Below are 22,369 nucleotides of genomic sequence, written 5' to 3'. Positions count from 1 at the left end.
TGCCCCATTACATTTGAATCACAGGTAAACAATGAATAATTGTTGAGTGAGAGTATATCTAACTTGTTCATCTGAAATTCAAATGAAACAGGGCAGAGCAGTAATTTATGGAAAAGTCCTATGAAACTTTGTATTAAAATATTGTTGAGGATGTTGTTTATTCTATCAGGTAGTTTCTTTTTCTGGTCTTAATACCAGGAAGAGCTGGTTTTCAGTGAAACTCATTTGCTTTTACATGGGAGAGTCCATGAGGGACTTGACCATACTCTCTACCTAGAAGGCTCCGCCCACCTGTGTGGCCCACACACGTGTCCGAGAGCATGCAGGTGCCGTGCCTAGTCATGCTTTTAGGCTTCTTCTGGCCCCATCTGTAGTTTCCTGTTTTCTGTTGCGTCTACTTTGTTCTTGCTACCTTCTCAGATTTTGTATCATTGTTAGCACTCCTCAAAAGTCTTGGGCACAGGGTGTGTGAAGGACAATAAATAGACCAAACCTGCAGCCTTACAAACATAGTTTGGTAACTTGATCTGGACTCTGTTTTGAATTCCAGCTAAAATGGTTTTGCTAAAGGCTTATTTATTGCTATTAGGAAGTAGACACAGCCCACTTTGAAGGTGGTCTCACAGCTGAAGCCCAAACACGGCCACGGAGTGAGTGTTACTGTGTTTTCATTTCGGGGAAGAGGATGTTTTAATTTTCTACCTGGATTTTTGTATGCTCTTTGTACCCATGTTTAAAAGCATTATTTTGTTCAAATAACATTTGTATTAATATGGCATTTTTGTTCTAGTAAACACTGTGTCTTCTGTGTTTTTTCTTTAACCTCTAAGTTATCAGTATGTAGATAATCAATTTTATAACTCCTTCTTGGATGAGGGAATAGGACCACTCTCCATATGGGATGCTTTACATGTAGTCCCATCTGAAAGTCAAGCTAGTCAGGCAGAAAGTTAACTGATTCGGCCGGTGCAAAGGTTGAAACTGGAACACTTACTATAGAGTGAGACTCTGAAGTTAACTCTTAGCTGGCTGATGCCCTACTGCATGTGTTTATGATTTGGTGATAGTAGTCCCATTTTTACTTCTTTCATAGAAGTGATTATTCTTGCATTTAATTTCCTAAATAGTCAATAGCTTGATGGTGTCATCAAAAGCAGTCCCTCCACGTCCTCGTCCTCTTCCCTCAGAGCTCCACACCAGGCAGCAGGGCCATGGGATGGGGGATGGAGAGGGATCAGGCTCAAGAAGAACAAATACAAATGAAATACAAATGAGAACTAAGTGAAAACTACTCAAAGACCACTGACTTTTTCTTTTAAAATGTGGTGCGGAGATTTGAAACTACCATAATTAGAATGTCTTGGGTGGCTCGTGAAAAGTTAACACACAATATGAAATATTTAATTCTTTGAATGATGAAAAGCTAGTAAAATCATTTAAAAGAGTGAATGTAAGCTTGTGCTTCTGATAGATGGCAATGGAGAGAAGGACTCAGAAAAGCTGCTAAGGAGAATGCTGGACCAGGCTACTTTCAGAGACAGACCAAGAACAGGGCTCTTTGTTGGAATGCCCCAAACCCACTCACCTTTGATTCATCTTTCTCTTCTGTTCTAGCAGAGAGTGGGAGTAGCTCATACTTAACCTCAACTTGACTGTTACTAGAACCCATTTCTGGAGTTCCTGTCACTGCACTTTCAGGTTTCATCAAGAGAGGTCACTGTGGTCCTACCACTGATAACAGTCTACCCAGCCAGCAAACCATGGCAACATGGAGTCCGTTGGTCAACAACCAGGTACCTGATGGTACCGAGAGCTAGAGATACAGAGGTGTCTGCGGGCCGTGGTCTGACAGCACGGAAAAGTGGAGAAGCAGCAAAAGAGGTTACAGTCAAACATCTCAAACAACGGGTGAGCCACGTCATCAGCAGAAGCATCAAGGGGCCACTCACATGTGGCAGGCCTTGGCGTAAAAGTCATTGACCCCGAGTCTCAGACATGAAGAAGTACTTTTTAAAAAGATTTGATTAAGCTCATCCAACACAACAGCAAGTAGGACCAGAGTGAGGGAGTGTGAGTGAGTGAGGGGATTAGAGGGCGAGTGTGTGGGTGCATGTGTGCATGTGTGAGTGTGTGTGTGAGTGCATGTGTACATGCGTGTCAGTGTGTGTGTGTGCATGTGAGTGTCAGTGTGTGAGTGTGCATGTGTGAGTGTGCATGTCTGTGTGTGTTTGCATGTGTGTGTGCAGAGGGGCCTGAAGGACACACTCAGCATTGAATCTGGGGCCCTCTATTTCTTGGAGGAACTTGTGCTGGTGAGCAGAAAGGGAGCTGGACAGTAGGGCCAGATAGAAGGATCAGTCCTGCCTTCTTGGAGGCAGGGAAGGTCCCCTCTTTTCTGTCAAAACAGCTGCTTCTGGGCCGACCTGCAGTGACCTGGGAAAGGGGAACAGCTGGGGCAGGAAATCTGTGCCCCTGCAGGTGATAGAGAGGAGGTGCCAGCAAACCAGGCAGAGCTGAGGCATTAGAAGGAGGGGAAGGGCCTACCACTTTCCCTACAAGCTATTGGCACCGCTCACAACATGAATCTGATCAAACCATCCCCACCAAGACCAGGATACCCTGCAGAGCCCAGCTCCATGGGAGAAGGGAGAACAGCTTAGAACACAGACACTCAAGGCTGAGACTCTAGGCAGACCCTGCCTCTGGGCTACGGAGTCCCCGCCCACTGCACTACTAGGGGTTCCAACCTGTCGAAACACAATCAGAGTGCCCAGGGCCAGAAAGGGACAGTGACTCATACTGACCTGCACAAGAGAAGCTTGGGGAAACCCAGGATAGACACACCAAGCGACCAGATTCAACACCATCAGAGCAAAATCCTGCAAGTTTCACAAATAGCAGGCCAAAAGTTTTTGAGTATGTGAGTGTGTGTGTGTGTTGTGTGTGTGTGTGTGTGTATGTGTGTGGCTTTGTTTGTTTTTCCCTCCTTTTATTTATTTCTTCTATTTTTTCTTGCATATCTCTAAATCCTCTCTTTCCTTTGATTCTATTCTCCTTTTTGCCTCATTGTTATTAATAATTTTTCTTATTTTATTTTTCTCCTCTTTTCTTTTTTTTTTTTCCATTTTACTTTTCCTATTTATATCTTAACTAGAGGCCCAGTGCATGGATTCATGCACCAGTGGGGTCCCTTGGCCTGGCCTGTGCCCTCTCACAATCCGGGACTCCTTGGGGGATGTTGGAGGCCTGGTGCACAGATTTGGTCCGATCCCCACAGGCCAGGCCAAGCCAGGCCGAGGGACCCCACTGGTGCAAGAATCCATGCACTGGGCCTCTAGTATGCATATAAGATCTTTGGTTAATCTTTTCCTGCCCTCCCCCCTCTCTCCTCCCTTCTGAGATTTATCAGTCTGTTCCATGTTTCCATGCCTGTGTATTGAGCGTCTGCCCCCTGGTGTTCAGTGAGCATCATAACTACTGGTTGAATGGTCAAATGGTCGAATGGTCACTTAGGCTTTTATATATATGGATATATCCATTACTACTACATTTCAAATTTATTATTATTATTTCATTTATTTTCTGTTTCCTTCTTTTCCCCCATACTAGTTCTTTTAGCTCCCCTCTTGCTTCCATATTACCATTTCCTTTTCTTCTTTTTTCTCCCTTTTTCTTTATATCCCCTCTAAGTCTTTGGTCTTGTGTCTTTGAGAATTCTTATTATTTTTTCTCTTCTTATTCCTTCTTAGTCTTTCTGTTGTTGTTGATTTGTGTAACTTGATTTTGTGTTTTTTGGCTCAGTCCTGTTGTGTCTTGTTTTGTTCTGTCAGCATCTGTGTAACAGCTGGCACTGTCAGCAAGTCAGTGGGGAGATTACTCCCACGAACAAGACATCAACAACCAAGTCCCAATTACAATAGGGGAGCCAAATAACACAGACAAGGGGCATTCCTAGAGCACCCACCTCAGGTGAACAAAGAGACTGCATCACTAGACCTCTCAAGACACTTTCTACATAAGGCCATCCCACAAATACTAGGAGGCATAACAGTTCTATCTTATACATAGAAACAAATTCAAAGAGACTGCTAAAATGGGATGACAAAGAAACAACCCCCAAATGAAAGAAAGGAGTAATCTCCAGAAAAAGAACTAAGTGAAATAGAGGCAAGCAATATATCAGATATAGAGTTCAAGTAATGGTTATAAAGATGCTTAAGGAACTTAGTACAAATTACAAAGAACTCAGTGGGAATTACAACAGCATGAAGAAGCAAATAGAAACCATGAACCAGACAGAAAGGAAGAATAACATATCTGACATCAAGAACACACTGAAAGGAATTAATAGTAGCTTGGATGAAGGAGAGGATCGAATCAGTGGTTTGGAAGACAAAGTAGAAATAAATACTCAATTAGAGCAGCAAATAGAAAAAAGAATTAAAAAGCAGGAAGATCGCTTAAGGGAGCTTTGGACAATATGAGACATAACATTCACATCATAGGAATACCAGAAGGAGAAGAATGTAAGCAAGGACCAGAGAACCTGTTTGAAAATATAATGACAGAAAACTTCCCCAACCTGGTGAAAGTTCAGGAGGCACAGAGAGTCCTAATCAAGAGAACCCAAAGAGACCCACACCTAGACACAGCATAATTAAAATGGCAAATGTTAAAGTTAAAGAAAGATAAAGGCAGCAAGAGAGACAAAAATTACCTACAAAGTAGTTCCCATTAGAATGTCAACTAACTTCTCAATAGAAACACTTCAGGCCAGAAGGGAGTGGCATGAAATATTCAAAGTAATAAAAAGCAATGGCCTAAAATTGAAGGTGAAATAAAAAGCTTTCAAACAAACAAACAAACAAACAAACAAACAAACAGTTAAAGGAGTACATTACCACCAAAGCAGCAATGCAAAAAAATGTTAAAGGGATTGCTTTAAGAAGATAAGAGAGAGGCATAAAGAAAATAAATATGGCAATAAATAAATAAATACCTATCAATAATAACTTTAAAAGTAAATGGATTAAATGCTCCAAAAGATATAAGGTGACTGTATGGATAAAAAACATTACTCTGCTGGGCCAGCATGGCTCAGTGATTGAGCATCAATCTATGAACCAGGAGGTCACGGTTCAATTCCTGGTCAGGGCAAATGCTCAGTTTGTGGGCTCGTTCCCCGATGTTGGGCATGCAGGAGGCAGCCAATCAATGATTCTCTCTCATCATTGATGTTTCTATTTCTCTCTCTCTCTCTCTCTCTCTCTCTCTCTCTCTCTCTCTCTTCCTCACTGAAATCAATAAAAATATATTAAAAAAATACCAAACATTACCTAGTGGACCCACCTCAGACCAAAAGATACACACAGACTAAAAGTGAAGGGATGGGAAAAAATCTTCCATGCAAATGAAAAGGAAATAAAAGCTGGGGTAGCAATACTCAGATCTGACAAAATAGACTTCAAAACAAAGGCCATAACAAAAGGCAAAGAAGGCCACTACATAATGCTAAAGGGAATGATTCAACAAGAAAATATAACCCTTGTAAACATACAGGAACACCCAACTATATATTAAAAACACCTCTTGATGGCCTTTAAGGGAGACATCAACAGCAATACAATCATAGTAGGGACTTAACACCCCACTGACATCACTGGATAGATCTTCCAGACAAAAAATCAACAAGGAAACAGAGGCCTTAAGTGACATGCCAGATCAGATGAATCTAACTGATATTTACAGAATATTTCACCCCCAAACAACAGTATATACATTCTTTTCTTATTGCAGCTATATCACTCTTCATTTCTTCTTGGGTCTTACTTAAGTTGTTGATTTTTTCATCTGTTTCTTCTTGCTTCTTGCATAAGTAGTTGATTTTTTCATCTGTTTCTTCTTGCTTCTTGTATATGTTGTTGATTTTTTCCTCCATATGGTTTATGCACTCTAGGACCCTTATTCTGAATTCTTTTTCTGTCATGCTGCATGCCTTGGTTTCACTTAGCTGCTTTTCTGGCAAGTCCTCCTTTTCTTTCCTTTGGGGGTTTCTGTGTCTACCCATGTTTGATCTCACTGACATACCTAGATGTTGGGTCGTTCAGTGGCTGCTCCCTGGGTGGCAGTGGCTCCTTGGGCTGTGGTTGCCCCTCGGGCGTTTGCAGTAGCAGCTGCTCCTCAGTTGGCAGCAGCTCCTCTGGTGGGTGCTGTTCACAGCTTTGGTGGCTCTTCTGGCTGGTGGGGGGAGGCTTCACATACAGCTGCTGATCCTCAGAGGGTGTGGTGATCAGGAGGCTGCTGTTGCTTGGATCTGCTTTCCAGGGGAGCTCTGCCCTTCCCGGCTGCAAACCGTCTCACCAGCTGAGTAATTTTGCCAATTCGGGGTGGGTGTTACTAGTTTCAGCTGCTTACTCCATCTGCTCCGGGACAAGACCTGGGACGCGTCTGCCTATATCGCCGCCACCTTGTCCTGAATCCAGTATATACATTCTTTTCAAGCGCAGGTGTAATATTCTCAAAGATAGACCACATGTTAGAACACAAAAAATGTCTAAAACAAAACAAACAAACAAATAACCAAAAAAACAAACAAACAGAAAAACCCAAGTCTATACAAATTCAAGAAGATTGACATCATATCAAGCATCTCAGATCACAATGGCATGAAGTTATAAATCAACTACAATAAAAACAAACAAACAAACACACCTCAAAAACATTCAAATACATGAAGGCTAAATAGCATATTATTAAACAATGAATGGGTTCCCAATGAAATCAAGCAAGAAATAAAATATTTCCTGAAAACAAATCTAAATGAACACATAACCAAACAAAACCTATGGGACACAGCAAAAGCACTCTTGAGAATGAAGTTCATAGCATTACAGTTCTACGTCAAGAAACAAGAGATAGCACTAATAAACTACCTAACCCTACAGCTAAATGAATTAGAAAGAAAATAGCAAGAAAGTCCAGAGGAAGTAGGAGGAAGGAAATAGTAAAGGTCAGAGCAGAAAAAAATGATGTAGAGACTAAAACAATAGTACAAAAGATTAATTATTCCAAAAGCTGGTTCTTTGAAAAGATAAACAAGATTGATGAACCTTTAGCCAGACTCATCAGGAAACAAAGAGAGAGGACCCAAATAAATAAAATGAGAAATGAAAGAGGCAATATTACAACAGACACCACAGAAATACAAAGGATTGTAAGCAAATACTATGAACAAATATATGCCTTCAAACTGGACAACTTGGGTGAAATGGACAAATTCCTAGAAAAGTACAATCTTCCAAACCTAATCAGGAAGAATCAGAAAACCTGACTAAACTGATAACAGCTAATGAAATTGAGGGAGTAAAAAACAGAACTCACAGCAAACAAAAGTCCTGGACCAGACAGCTTCACAGTTTGATGAAACATTCAAAGAAGAACTAATTAATATCCTCTTAAAACTATTCTAAAAGAATTCAAGAGGAGGGAAGACTTCCAAGATCTTTTTATGAGGCCAACATTATCCCAATTCCAAAACCAGACAAAGACACTATAAAGAAAGAAAATTATAGGCCAATATCCCTGATGAACATGCTAAAATTCTCAACAAGATATTAGCAAATCATTTCCAACAATACATTATGGTAAGATCATATACTTGGACTAAGTGGGATTTATTCCAGGGATGCAAGGTTGGTACAATATTCGCAAATCAATAAATGTGATACCTTCCATAAACAAAATGAAAGATAAAAATCACATAATCATATCAATAGATGCAGAAAAAGCATTTGACAAAATCCAGCACCCTTTTTGATAAAAACTCTCAGCAAAGTGGGAATATATTGATCATAACTCAACATAATAAAGGCCATATATGACAAAGCTATAGCCAACATAATATTCAATGGGAAAAAAGTGAAAGTGTTCCTTAAGAACAGGAACAAGGCAAGGATGTCTGCTTTCACAACTCTTATTCAACAGAGTACTAGAAGTCCTCGCCACAGCAATCAGACAAGAAGAAAAGATAAATGGTATCCAAATTGGAAAGGAGAAAGTAAACATGACATGATATTATTCACAGATGATATGATATTATACATAAAAAGACTCCACCAAAAACTACTTGATTTAATAAATGAATTCAGCAAGGTAGCAGGCTACAAAATCAACATCCAGAAATCCATGGCATTTTTATAGACCAAAAATGAACTCTCAGAAAGAGAAACTAAAAAAACCAATCCCATTTACCATTGTAACAAAAAAAAATAAGATGCCTAGGAATAAACTTAACCAATGAGGTAAAATACCTGTACCTGGAAAACTAAAACTATAAGACATTGCAAAAAGAAATAGAGGAAGATACAAACAAATGGAACTGTATACCATATTCATGGATTGGAAGAATTAACATCATGAAAATGTCCATACTGCCCAAAGCAATTTATAGATTCAACACAATCCTATTAAAATGCCAATAGCATACTTCAGAGAACTAGAAAAAATACTCCAAAAATTTATATGGAACCATAAAAAAACCAGAATAGCTGCAGCAATCCTGAGAAACAAGAACAACGTTAGAGGAATCACAATACTGAATATCAAACTATACTACAAAGCCATTATAACCCAAATAGCCTAGTACTGGCATAAGAACAGGCATATAGACCAATGGAACAGAACAGAGACCCCAGAAATTGACCCACATCATTACAGTCTATTAATATTTGACAAAGAAGGCAAGAGTATACAATGGAGTCAAGACAGTCTCTTCAACAAATGGTGTTGGGAAAACTGGACAGACACATGCAAAAAGCTGAAACTAGACCACCAACTTATACCATACACAAGAAAAATAAATGGGTAAAAGACTTAAATATAAGCCTTAAAATCATAAAAATCCTAGAAGAAAACATGGGCAATAAAATCTCATACATCTCTTGCAGCATAATTTTTGCCAAAACATCTCTTAGGCCCTAGGGCAAGAGAAGCAAAGGAAAAATAAACAAATGGGATTACATTAAAATAGAAGGCTTCCGCACAGCAAAAGAAACCACTATCAAAATAAAAAGGGAACCCACCGTATGTATGGGAGAACATATTTGCCAATGATATGTCTGATAAAGGGTTAATCTCTAAAATATATAAAGTACTCATACAACTCAACAAAAGGAAGACAAACAATCCAATTAAAAAATGGGCAAAGGACCTAAATTGACATACAGATGATCAAGACACATAAGAAAAAAATGCTCAAAGTCTCTAATCACCAGAGAGATGCAAATTAAAATGACAATGAGGTATTACCTCACACCTGTCAGAATGGCTATCATCAATAAATCAACAAATGACAAGTGCTGGCAAGGATGTGGGGAAAAGGGAACACTCGTTCACTGCTGGTGGGAATGCAGACTGTGCAGCAAATATGGAAAACAGTAGGGAGTTTCCTCAAAAACTTAAAAATGGAACTGCCATTTGATCCAGTGATCCTACTTCTGGGAATATATCCTGAAAATCCCGAAACACCAATCGGAAAGAATGTATGCACCCCTATGCACAATTTACAATGGCTAAGATCTGGAAATAGCCAAAGTGCCCAACAGTAGATGAGTGGATAAAGAAGCTGTGGGACATTTACACCATGGAATACTTTGCAGCTGTAAAAAAGAGGGATCTCTTACCCATTGGGACAGCATGGATGGGCCTAGAAACTATTATGCAAAGTGAAATAAGCCAATCTGATGAAGACAAATATCATAATATCTAATTTATTTGTGGAATCTAATGAACAAAATTAATTGATCAATAAAATAAGACCTGAAGCATGGAGGCACTTTGATGTGGGCGTGAGGGGATGAGAATAGATCAACAAAATAACTTATATACTTATTTGCATAGCCTATGGACACGGGCAATAGGGTGGTGAAGACCTTGGGGGCGGGGGTTGGGGTTGGGTGGAAAGGGGTTGAGGGGAGAAATGGGAGACATCTGTAATACTGTCAACTATCCTTATATATAAAAACCCAGGGTCCATAACAACCGACCGAAGGCTCGACAGAATACCAGAAGTCAGTCCTGCAGTCAGTGCTGGGTTGCTCAAAATGGCTAAAGGACTTGAATGTAAGATAGGAAACCATAAAAATCCTACAAGACTCCATAGGTAGCAAAATAGAAGACATGTTGCAGCAATATCTTTACAAACACAGCTCCTAGAGCAATGGAAACTAAGGAGAAAATAAACAAATGGGACTACTACATCAAAATAAAAGGCTTCTGAATAGCAAAAGAAGCCATCAACAAAACAATAAGAAAACCCACTGCATGGGAGAACATATTTACCAATGTTCTCTCTGATAAGGGTTTAATCTCCAACATTTACAGGAAACTCATGCAACTTAACAAAAGGAAGACAAACAACCCAATCAAAAAATGGGCAATGGATCTAAATAGATACTTTCCGAAAGAAGACATAAGGAAGGCCAAGAGACATATGAAAACATGCTCAAAGTCACTAATCATCCGAGAGATGCAAATCAAAACAACAATGAGGTACCATCTCACACCTGTCAGACTGGCTATCATCAACAAATCAACAAACGACAAGTGCTGGAGAGGATGCAGAGAAAAAGGAACCCTTGTGCACTGCTGGTGGGAATGCAGACTGGTGCAGCCACTGTGGAGAACAGTATGGAGTTTCCTCAAAAAACTAAAAATGGAACTTCCATTTGATCCAGTGATCCCACTTCTAGGAATATATCCCAAGAAACCAGAAACACCAATCAGAAAGGATATATGCACCCCTATGTTCATAGCAGCACAATTCACCATAGCTAAGATTTGGAAACAGCCTAAGTGCCCATCAATAGATGAGTGGATTAGAAAACTTCGGCACATCTACGCAATGGGATACTATGAACTTCTACCATTTGCAACAGCATGGATGGAGCTGGAGAGCATTAAGCTAAGTGAAATAAGTCATTCAGAGAAAGAAATATCACATGATCTCACTCATTTGTGGATTATAATGAACAACATAAACTGATGAACAAAAACAGATCTAGAGACAGAGAAGCATCAATCAGATGCTCAAACCTCAGAGGGAAGGCAAGGGAGGGTGGGGGTGAGGGGGAAAGATCAACCAAAGGACTTGTATGCATGCATATACGCATAAGTGATGGATGTGGACAACAGGGGGTGAGGGTGAGCGCAAGACTGGGGGGATGAGGGGACTATGGGGGGATAAAGACACATTTGTAATACCTTAATAAAAAATTTTTTAAAAAAGATGGAGATGCCCACAGCCAATAAGGAGGAAATATGCTAATTGACTGCCATGCCCTCGAAGATGGCAGCACCCACAGCCACAAGATGACCGGCAGGGGAGGGCAGTTGTGGGCAACCAGGCCAGCAGGGGAGGGCAGTTAGGGGTGACTGGGCCGGCTGGGGAGCAGTTAGGCACCAATCAGGCTGGCAGGGGAGTGGTTAGGTAGTGATCAGGCTGGCAGGCAGAAGCTGTTAGGGGCAATCAGGCAGGCAGGCAGGCAGGCAAGTGGTTGGGAGCCAGCAGTCCCGGATTGTGAGAGGGATGTCTGACTGCTGGTTTAAACCGGCAGTCGGACATTCCCCGAGGGGTCCCAGATTAGAGAGGGTGCAGGCTGGGCTGAGGGACCCCCCCCCCCAGTGCATGAATTTCATGTTCCGGGCCTCTATTATATATAGATATAGATATAGATATAGATATAGATATAGATATAGATATAGATATAGATATAGATATAGATATAGATATATATATAGATATAGATATAGATATAGATATAGATATATGTGTGTGTGTGTATATATACACATATATATATACATACATGTATATGTGTGCATATATATATATTTGATTAACTTGCATCATTTTTATCTTCTCTATATTTCAAAACATTCTGTGGGCATTTTTCAATCAAGCAAACAGATAAGTCCTCATGAATGTCTTCCTTTGAGAAATAAACTGATATATGTTAATGTCCGTCTTTTATGAATGGGAGTCCCTACAGCAGGTACAGTCAGACCCTGTCCGTCATCACCCCCAGAGTGCTTAGTGGTTCTCAGTATCGGTTGAGGGGCTGTAAAAATTCCCGATGCCCAGGTCTCATCCCAGGCCAATGATGTCAGAACCTGGGGTGGGGCTTGGCCAGTCGCATCCTGGAGTCCATTGTGCAGCTGAGACTCAGCCGTTGCCTTCAGACCGTGCTCTCCAACACCAAAAATGAGATTTTATAAATGATGTTTAAAAGTCTGTTTCATGGGAACTGCTTGACAAATGGAGGGCCATTTGGTTCTAAATAGAAATTTCAGGAGGAATGCAGCGTGCTGCTCAGCGGGCTGCGAGGAAACGAAGCGGGCGCTGCCAGTAATGACAGGCGGGCATAGGCAATGTTTTGTGTCAATACAGCAGGAGCAGCGTTTTCGGCGCGATTAATCACGTGCTGTTGCCGGTGAAATAAGTAAACAAAGGTGGACTAGGGACAGGAGCAGAGTGTGATTAGCTTGTGTTCCCAGATAAGGGTCCTCCCTTCCTCTGATTGGGTTTGTGACTGATAACAGGTGCTGATGGGGAGGGCCTCCAAGGGCAGCGCAATCACTGGTTTTCATCGCAAAAGATTGGAGGCACATGACGATTGTTAGCACTTCTCTCGGAAGTGAAATGGCTACTCTTCCACTGCAGTGAGCTTTAAGCAGTGTGATCACTGACTGCATGATGGGATCGGTATTATTAAAGGTTGTTTTAAACATTTAGTTTATTAAAATCTGTGGCAATTATTTTTAATTCATAAAAATTGTTAAATATTTCCACTACACTATGGACAAACTATGTGAAAGTAAAAAAAAATGTGTAAGTAAATTAAAACTTGTTCAACTGTATTTATAGTGAAAGATCTCAAACGAAAACAGTAATGTTCATTTCCTGTACAAGTTATTTTTAAAATGAGTGTGTAGTGCAGGTGAAGACAGCAATGGCACTGATTTATGTCTCCGTTGCTGGAGACCACATGGAGGCAGAGTTTGTTGGAAAAAGAATGTGACACTATTAGAAGGGCTTTTAAAAATTCATACCTAAGTAATAGCAACGAGGTAATGTTAATATACTACATGATGGTTGTAATATTTTGGTTCAAAAAGATGAGAAAAAATAAATTTCAAAAATTATAGAACTATTTATAAATACAGAGGAAATCCACAAAAAGTAAAAACTTGCCTTAAAATGAAAATTAAAAACCAGAGCAAAGGTGTATATTTATTTAAATATCCACAAGTAAAAATATTTGGAAAATAATTGAATCTACATATAAGGTAATGCTAAGATATTTTCAACATGATAAGAGTATTAATTTTATAACTTAAAAACTATATATGAAGCAACATGGAACATTTTTGTGCTATGAATTTGATCAAGAATGAGTGGACTCAAAGCTCAAGGCACAACAATGAATGACAAGATCTGGATAAGGATGAGAAAAAGTCAAACAGTGCAATCTTTGAAGGCAGTGATTATTATGGGACTTAAGATGGAGAGACAATACCTGGTATTGGGGGTTTAGTAACTCTAGAATAAGTGACATTTTAGAACGTAATGTCAGCTGGCAGGTATTGGTGTAAAGCAGGCTCACTGGCTGTAGAATGCAGACCATCAATGGGAGAAATACATGCATATAGAAAGTATGTTGGGGAAGTGAAGGATATCATTTTGTCAAGAACAAAATATTCATACCCTTTACCCAGACATTCACTCATTCATTCAATCAGCCTATGTCTACTGAGCAGCGACTTTGACCAGACACTTCCAGATGCACATTGTATGGTGGAAGAATAGAAACAAAAACAGCCCTCGCATTCTTGGGGCTCATCTTCCAAAGCATCAGGCAGAAAGAAGTGTTAGGTTAACATAACTGCTGGGCACTAATTTTGGGTGCACTAATATTGGGTCACTATGCTTCTAAGGCAAGCATGTCAAACTCACAGCCCACAATGAATATTTTTGTGGCCCAGCCAATGTAACGTTTTAATAAAAATTTCATAATTTTTACAATATCCGGTTATACATAATTATTAATAACGAACTACAAGGTTCGCTAATGACTGATTACTATAATCGTGTTGCATTCATTTCCCTTATGCACCTTATGCGCAGGCACACCATTTCTCTCCACTAATACCAGCAGCGAATATTTTAGAGGCCGATGGCCAGCTCATTAGTCTTGGGCTGACTTGTTTGGTGTGCGGAACAGGAAATATTTCACTTTCGGAGAAAAGAAAAATAGGTTTATTTGCGTTATGCTTATTAATTTATGTAGTTATTCAGTGTCTGGTAAGTTAATGTTCAAAAAATATTAATTTTTATTAAAATGTTCTATTATTTTATGTTAACAATTACTCATTTATTTCAGCCCTTTGTATCCAGCATATCTCTATCAAAATAAACCTATGTTTCTATGAAAATGGAAGCTTTTGTTTGTTTGCGGCCACATACACTTACACCTTGTTTATTTGGCCCGTGTTAGCCTTTGAGTTTGACATGCGTGTTCTAAGTGTTTATTGTTAGATTTAATGACACTAACAACCTTATGAAGGGAAAATTGTGTGAAGCCCCCTTAAATTAGTTAGGTGAAGGAGGAACTAGCTAGACATTAGCATGCAAATTGCACTCCTGCAAATCAATTTCCAACAGAAGAATCAGAACCAACAGGAAGAGGGATTATAACTTCTTTGAAGGTGTCTATAAACCAATAGTTTTTCATTTATTGGAATTGGTTTCCCTCCCATTTCTGTGCATTAGGGGTCTACCTGGACTTTGAGATTGAGTATAACGTCCCACCTTCCCTACTTAAGAAAATCCATTCATTTAATAGAGAAATATTTGCTTGATACTTGCTAAGTGTGGGTGTGCTGTTAGGCCTGGGACACAGTTCAAATAATCCTTCTCTCTGTTCTCAAAGAGCCTGGGGACCAGTGAGGAGACCACAGGCGAGGGCGTCACACTGACAGGAATGCGCTCCACACCACGTCTGCAGCAGGGCCACTCCCTGAGCAAGGTGGGGCGTGAGCAGGGTTTGGGGGGGTAAGAGTTAGCCAGGTTAACGGAAAGTGAGGCATGACGGAAAACACTCAAAAGGAAAGGTGCAGGATGAGAAAGATGTTAATGTATATTAAGCATTTATCCTGGCTGTCATACATTTTACACACATTAATCAAATCTTAACCTTATGAAGTAGGAATTGCATCATCATCTCTATCTATAATAATAAAAGGGTAATATGCTAATTAGACAGGACAGCCAAACGGCCTTCTGGATGACCTTCTGGATGACCTTCTGGACGAAGCTGGGGCTGGGAGGGCCGAGCCCCTTGCACGGATTTTGTGCGTCAGGCCTCTAATGTTATATATAAAGAAATTAAGGCATAAAAGCTGTTAAAAAGTGTGGCTCTAGATCCTGATTTTTATCCCTAGAGACTAATTAGACTCTTCCACTTCTCATAGTGTGGGGTCCTCTTCCAACGCCAGAGCATTCTATTGGCTGTGCTATGCTGGGCTGTTTCCCATCACAGACAGGTTTTATCTCCCAGCCACACAGGACACTCAGAGAGCGGCATACCTTCTATTTTGTCTGAGGACACGTGTTACTTTACAGCTACAGCGAGGCTTCCTTTTACCTGTCGACTGGAGAAGAAATGTCTGCTTTTAGCAAGCCAGAGAGTAAAGGAACAAGTAAAGAAAAAAAATCCCGCCCTGGCCAGTGTGGCTCAGTTGGTTAGAGTGTCATCCCGTGCACTAAAGCGTCCTGGGCTCCGTTCCAGGTCAGGACACAAACCCAGGTGCGGGTTCAATCCTGGTGGGGGTGTGTGCAGGAGGTAGCCGATTGATGTGTGTTTTTTTCTCTCTCTCCCCTTCCTCTCTCCCGCCTCTCTGTCTCTCTCCCTCTAAAAACAAAACAAAACAAAACAAAACAAAACAAAACAAAACAAAACAAAACAAAACAAAACAAAACACAAAAAACAAAGCCCTGGCCCATGCAGCTCAGTTGGCTGGAGCATTCTCCAGTGAGGATTAAACAAAAAAGAAAGAAAGACCTTTGGGAGGGATGATACTGGTCTCTGGAATGCTAGAAAACAGTCTGAGCACACAGTTTCCTAACCATTTCTTCATATATCCGGCACACATAAATGTCTCAGGAATGTTCTTAAAATCTTTTACTTATTTGTTGATAATAAGTTGTGTATTTATAATCCATAATTTATGGGCAAAATACACAAATTTTTATCTTCCAAAATGTTCTCTTCCAAGCTGTGCTAGGTCTTTCCTCTGAGAGAGAAGGCAGTGGTTTTGTCCTTATTCACAGATTTTTCAATATCTCTGAGGTGAGAGGGTAGCTCCCCACGGTCCCCGCAGTGACACAGTTGGTTAGCTGGTTAGTAATAGTAGGAAGGGAGCAAAGGGAGGCCGGCAGCACAGGCATGTCACTGGGCAGTTTCACCAGGAAGATGCCGCTGCACCCTCCCCAGGGAGCCACCCCCATTCCCTGAAAATCGCTGGGGAAGGACTGGACAAAGGGGAGATGGGCGCATGAGCAGTAAAGTTGGGGTGACATAGGAAAGGTGCCTGTCAGGCAAACCTGAAACAGAGATCGTTGGCCAGAGGGGGCAGGGACACTGCAAGCCGCCAAATCTGGGGGCACATAATCACACGACAAAGGGATTCTCACTCTCTAGGCTCTCTTGTGGCTCCCTGGCATGCGCCGTGTCCCCAGAGGCCACCTGGCTCGTCCAGGGGACCCCACGCCCAGCGGACTGGTGGACTGCAGTTGGAAACACAGGCCAGGCCAGCCGGATGCTGTGCTGGATGGTGCAGACATGGGAAGGAAATTGGGCGATAGCTTTAGCCTTAGCTCTGCTGGGAGTGAGACGGGACCGCTTCCCAGGTGGGACGGAGGGGACGGGACCTTGGAAACTCGGGCTTGATTCCCAGACATAAAGCTTTCTACAATCTCCAATCCTCTCGTGTGAGTCTCAGAAAATTCCTTTTCTCCTGGCATGGCAACCACGGGGGACAAGGAGAGCCCCCGCCAATAACAACAGTGCCAACCAGGGCCATTCTTCTGAGAACAGAGTAGCACTGGGAAACACAGCCTTATGGGAAATACTAGACTCTGATCTAGTTATTCTGCCTCGTATGACAACCTTCTGTGCCATTTTAATCTTAGAGTTTCTTTCCCAGATCTGTGTGTTTTCTTAAAGTGTGGCAGCAGGAGTCACATGACATTCTTCTCGGTGGGCCATTTTCTCCAGGATGCAAAGCTTGCCCCGGGAGAACGGAGGCCGCAGCAAGAGAGAGAGAAGTGTTCCCGAGTGGCAGGCACTGGCCCGGAGGACCTGGCCACAGCATGGCCGCGACGTGGGTGGGCGGTTCCCAAAGCAGCTCCCATGGCGGGCGGAGGGGCGGGAGCAAGAGCAGCCAGGGCCGCGAGCTCAGGGGAAGCCGGAGGGGAGGTTCCAGTCGGAAGGAGCTGGCGGTCGCGCAGGCTCAGTGAAACCCTGCTTTACCCAGGCGGTGCTTTGTGCATTTCACAATCCCCACCCCCGGACCCAGCACAAACCCCTCGGTCATTTGGGAGCAGATGGGAGGGTGTGCAGAAACCTGTGCTCGGAGCAAATTCCCAGGTGACTCATATGCATAAGAAAGTTTGAGAATCATTGATATAGATGTTGGCATAGTGAGTAAGTGTTATTTTCCAAGGGTTATTCTTCCTCTTAGGAAAACATTTAGTGTGCGCATTTGTCCAGAAAATAACCTTTTAAACCTTTCACTTCTCCAACTGCCTCTAATGAAAGCCCCTCCCCCATCCCCAGGAAGACAATTTAAAATGGTGTGGCCAAAAGCAAGATGGCCCCTTTGCATGTTCTTGTCCACTGAGTTTGAAGGCACACTCAGCGCTTTCAGCTCCTAGAGCTTTGGCTCCAGTCATTCCAAGTTTAGGGGCAGCGCTCGCTCAGGCCGTTGCTGTTGTTGTTTGGATTTGTATGCAGATCTGAGCCATCGCATTTCTTTGGAAGAAGAAAGTGGGAGGAAGCCCCTCTTTCCCTCAAAAAACCTTCCAACCACTTTGCTGCTGGAAATCTGCTTTTCTCAGATGAGGCCCAAATGCTGGGGCACGGAGAGACCTAATACATCAACATGTAAAGTGCTTACTCTGAACTTTCCTTAAAGTGCGTGCGTGTGTGTGTGTGTGTGCGCGTGTGTGTGTATGTGTGTGTGCGTGCATGCGTGTGCGTGCGCGTGTGTGCGTGTGTGTGTATGTGTGTGTGCGTGCGTGTGTGTGTGTGTGTGTGTGCACGTGCGCGTGTGTGTATGTGTGTGTGCGTGCGTGTGTGTGTGCGTGTGTGTGTGTGTGTGTGTGTGTGTGTGGTGGGGGGGGCAGGGAGAGGTGGGCAGGAGGGGGGTGCACAGCAGCAGGGCTGGCTCACTGCAGGGCCTCCCCCTTCATCATTTTCCAGAGGCCAGCCTCCCATTCCTCCGTGTCCCCGCCCCTGCCCCCCGGAGAGCAGCCGTTTGAAGATGACGGCTCGGGCTCGTGCTGGCAGAAGCATAGCTACCCCCGCTAGTGGGGCCATTCGCTCAAAATGCAGCCTCTTGTCTGAAAGGGGCAGAGGAAAGATTGCTTCACTTGGCCCAGATGAGAGGCCAAGCCAGGGAGCGCTGAGTCCGTAAAACGCCTCAGCCACCCTGCATCCGCCACACAGGAAAGGAGAGGCTTTCTATTTTCGCCGCTCTGCAACCCTCCCTGAGCTGCCGTAATGAAGGGTCACGCGAGGATTTCCAGAGTTTTCTTTGGTGGCTTCAGAGGGAAAAGATAGGAGGTGGCTTTGAACAAACAGGAACCTCACCCAGAAAGCCAGTCTCAGATTTCACTCAGTTCTTCTGCCAGCTGAGGCGGCTGCAGGCGGGGTGGGGAGGCAGCCACGCGCTGAGGAATGTGCCCTTGAGAGGCAGAGCCCCCCCAGGCAGGGACTCACCCGAGCAAAAGCAGTCTCCGAAGCGAGCCTCCACCCGCGCCAGCGACACGCCCGAGGCCTCGCTTCTCACCCCAGGACGACAAGAGCAAACACCGGCTGGAGCCCGTGCGGAGGGCGCAGCGCGTCCGCGTCCCGGGACCGAACCTCGCGCTCTCCGGTTGCGGGCAGGGCTCCGAGGTCGCCGGCCTCCGGGCCTCTCCCAGCTCACAGGCGGGTGCTCGCCCCTCCCCCTCCGGGGACCCCGCACTGCCTTCAGGTGCCTCCTCAGCTCCCGGCCACCCCCGAGCCTGAAGGCGCTCCAGGAGCCAAATGGAAAGTCAAACAGGCAGAAAGCTTAGCAAGAGATTAGCTCTCATTAAATCGGTTCACATTTTGTGCCCTGCAGGGCAGTATTTTACACGGAAAAACTATCATGAAGTTTACTCTGGCTTTTAAAAGTTGGTAATAAATTTACTAACGTTACAAATTTCAATTTGAACACAGTTTCTTCTCTAAACTTTTATAGTCAGCCCATATTTGATTAATCAAATTTATAATTATTGAGAAACTTAAATTCTCTTAAACTTTCCATTGCTATTTGCAGTCTGATTAAGACGTCTACTTGAAAATCATGGGACTATTTCAATTGCTTAGATATTCATTTTCTATTAGAAGTATAAAGTTAATCTGTTGTCTCTAACAGTTTATCTTAAATAATACAGATATGTAAATTATCAATTATGTACAAACTCATTAATTCAAAGATATTAAAACACAGATTAGCTCTCACACATATTTCTATAGTTTTAGTCTTCCCGCCATTGAAAGACATTTACCACTGAGGAAATATGACATGCCACACAAGGAGGGGGTGCCTTCTCAACGTGGTCAGTGTTAATACTCAGCGATTTCAGGCAAGATGCCGCTGCTCCTTGTCTCTGACCCTAATGGGGTGTGCCTGACCCTAGTTTTGGCTGAATTAATAACCCCTCTGTGGTGGGCAGACATGAGCAGGGCAAGGACGACGGGCCAGGTACAGGTCACCAGGTGGACAGCCCCGAGTGCCTAGCAAAGGACAACTGTGGGGTGGGACCTCATTCCCTGGGCGACCTTCCTCCCCGAGCATATCACTTTAGACCCCTGACCTTCCCTCCCCAGAGGTAACATCTAGGCCTCAGTTGTGGTTCAGCTCCAGGCCCAGAAGAGCAGCAAAACCAGACAAGTGTCCCCACAGCTGACATCAGGCCCAGCTGCACTGGGTGATGACCCCCTGGCACTGACCAATCATGGAGACCATGACCCTGAAAGGACACGCCTGGGAAGCTGCTGACTGTTCTACTGAGATCTTCCCCTAGGACAGTGGTTATCAACCTTGGCTTCACATTAGAACCACCTGGGAATCTTTTTAAAATCCTGATTTCTGGGTCTCATCCTCCAGAAATTCTGTTTCTTTGTGATAGGGTGGGGCCACAACATTAGTAACAAAGAAACAGAATTTCTGGAGGATGAGGCCAGAAATCAGGATTTTAAAAAGATTCCCAGGTGATTCTAATGTGCAGCCAAGGTTGAGAACCACTGCCCTAGGACCTCCCCTAAGATCTCCACCCTTAAAACACTTAGGACTGCCCTAACCTGTTTGGCTCAGTGGATAGAGCATCAGTCTGCGGACTGAAGGGTCCCGGGTTTGATTCTGGTCAAGGGCATGTACCTTGGTTGCAGGCACATCACCAGTAGGGGGTGTGCAGGAAGCATCTGATTGCTGTTTCTCTCATTGATGTTTCTAACTCTCTATCCCTCTCCCTTCCACTCTGTAAAAATCAGTAAAATATATTTTAAAAAATTAAATAAAACACTTAGGACTGAGGACCCAGTGGACTATGCCTTCAGGGAGATGCCTGAGCCTCCCCCCCCCCCCCCTTTTCCCCTTCCCTCCCATCCCTCAGGTGACTTACCGTTATTTTTCTCGCTCCCAAGCTTCTAAGCCTTTCCTTTGCTTCTATAACTTGCTTTCTAGGCCCATTTATTTTAGGAATTGCTTCTTCTACCTCTGTGATTTTATAAACAAATATTCTCTGATAGTTGGAGTCTTGGCTTTGAATTCTTTCCTCGCTGGAACTCAAGTACCAACGTTGCTGAACCCAGGTCCGGTCCAACCCCACGGGTCTAACACTATGGCCGTTCCCACCACCTACTGCACCATTTCTCAAAGGAGGTACCAGGTGGTCCCAGAGATAGAATTGATTTTGCAGAGTCTAGTTATTAGGAAAAGGGCCCTCCAGAAGTTGCACCATGATGCAGAAAGTGAATTAGATCGTATATTTCTTTGGCTCCTTAGATAGAGAATATTTATTTATTTAACTCTGATGATCTTTGGACCTGATGGAATTGTCCGTTCATTTTCAAGTACATTCTTTCTCTTCCTGAGAAATGACACCTGCTTGAATACTACTCTCCTCTCATGGCTTTGTGTGACTACTTCATCACAATTTCACCATCATTCTGCTGTCGTTGAGATTAAGTTGAAAACTGTTAAGAGGCTGCCTACGAGCTATCTGAGGCTGATTCCTTGAAACACATGTGGATGATTAGCTAGAGAGCTCCTTTAGTAAGAGCTGATCATGCTTTCCAAGCTACCTTAACTGGTCATTTCAGCCCTCATTTTTACCCTTATAGTCTTTGCTATTGTCAGAAATAAATGTAGGGGATCATGTTAAAATAAAGCTCAAAAGAACAGAAGAGCCCAGTTTTGTTTCACAAGGAAGGATCAGCTATACTCTGAAATTCCAGGTAGACAATGGGAAGTGTCCTTTAGGAACAAAAAATTAATGATCTTATGATCAGAAAAGTAGAGTTTGGGAGCCGTCCAGAGATAGGGTAGAGCCCAAAGGTAAGCTGAGCTCTAGGTACTTGCAGGTACAACGGAAGACAACAACAGGAATCAACCAACATGCCACAAACCAATCAACCAACTAAGCAAAATTATAGCAAAAAATAAAAAATAATGTAAAACATGAGTGAGCTTAGTCTCAAATGACTAAATTACCTGGGTTTTAATCCTTGTTCTGTCACTTACCATCTGTGTCATCTTAGGCAGGTGATAACTGCTCTGATTTTTAGTTTATTTATTTGTTAGATGGAAACAATGCCCACCTTTCAGAGAGAGATGTATAGGCCAAAAAGGAGGCTTGTCCTGTGCTTAGGGCACCAGAAAAGAAGAACTGCAAAATAAAATCTTGGTTTGTTAATGTGACATTTTATAATTCAAAAGAAAAAAGATTAATGTTGTATTAAGAAAAGGAATAATAATTCTACTGTATTTCTTAACATATTTT

Source organism: Myotis myotis, unplaced genomic scaffold, assembly GCF_014108235.1.
Source record: "Myotis myotis isolate mMyoMyo1 unplaced genomic scaffold, mMyoMyo1.p scaffold_m19_p_22, whole genome shotgun sequence".
In the NCBI taxonomy this organism is placed as follows: domain Eukaryota; kingdom Metazoa; phylum Chordata; class Mammalia; order Chiroptera; family Vespertilionidae; genus Myotis; species Myotis myotis.
This window is presented reverse-complemented; position numbering follows the sequence as displayed.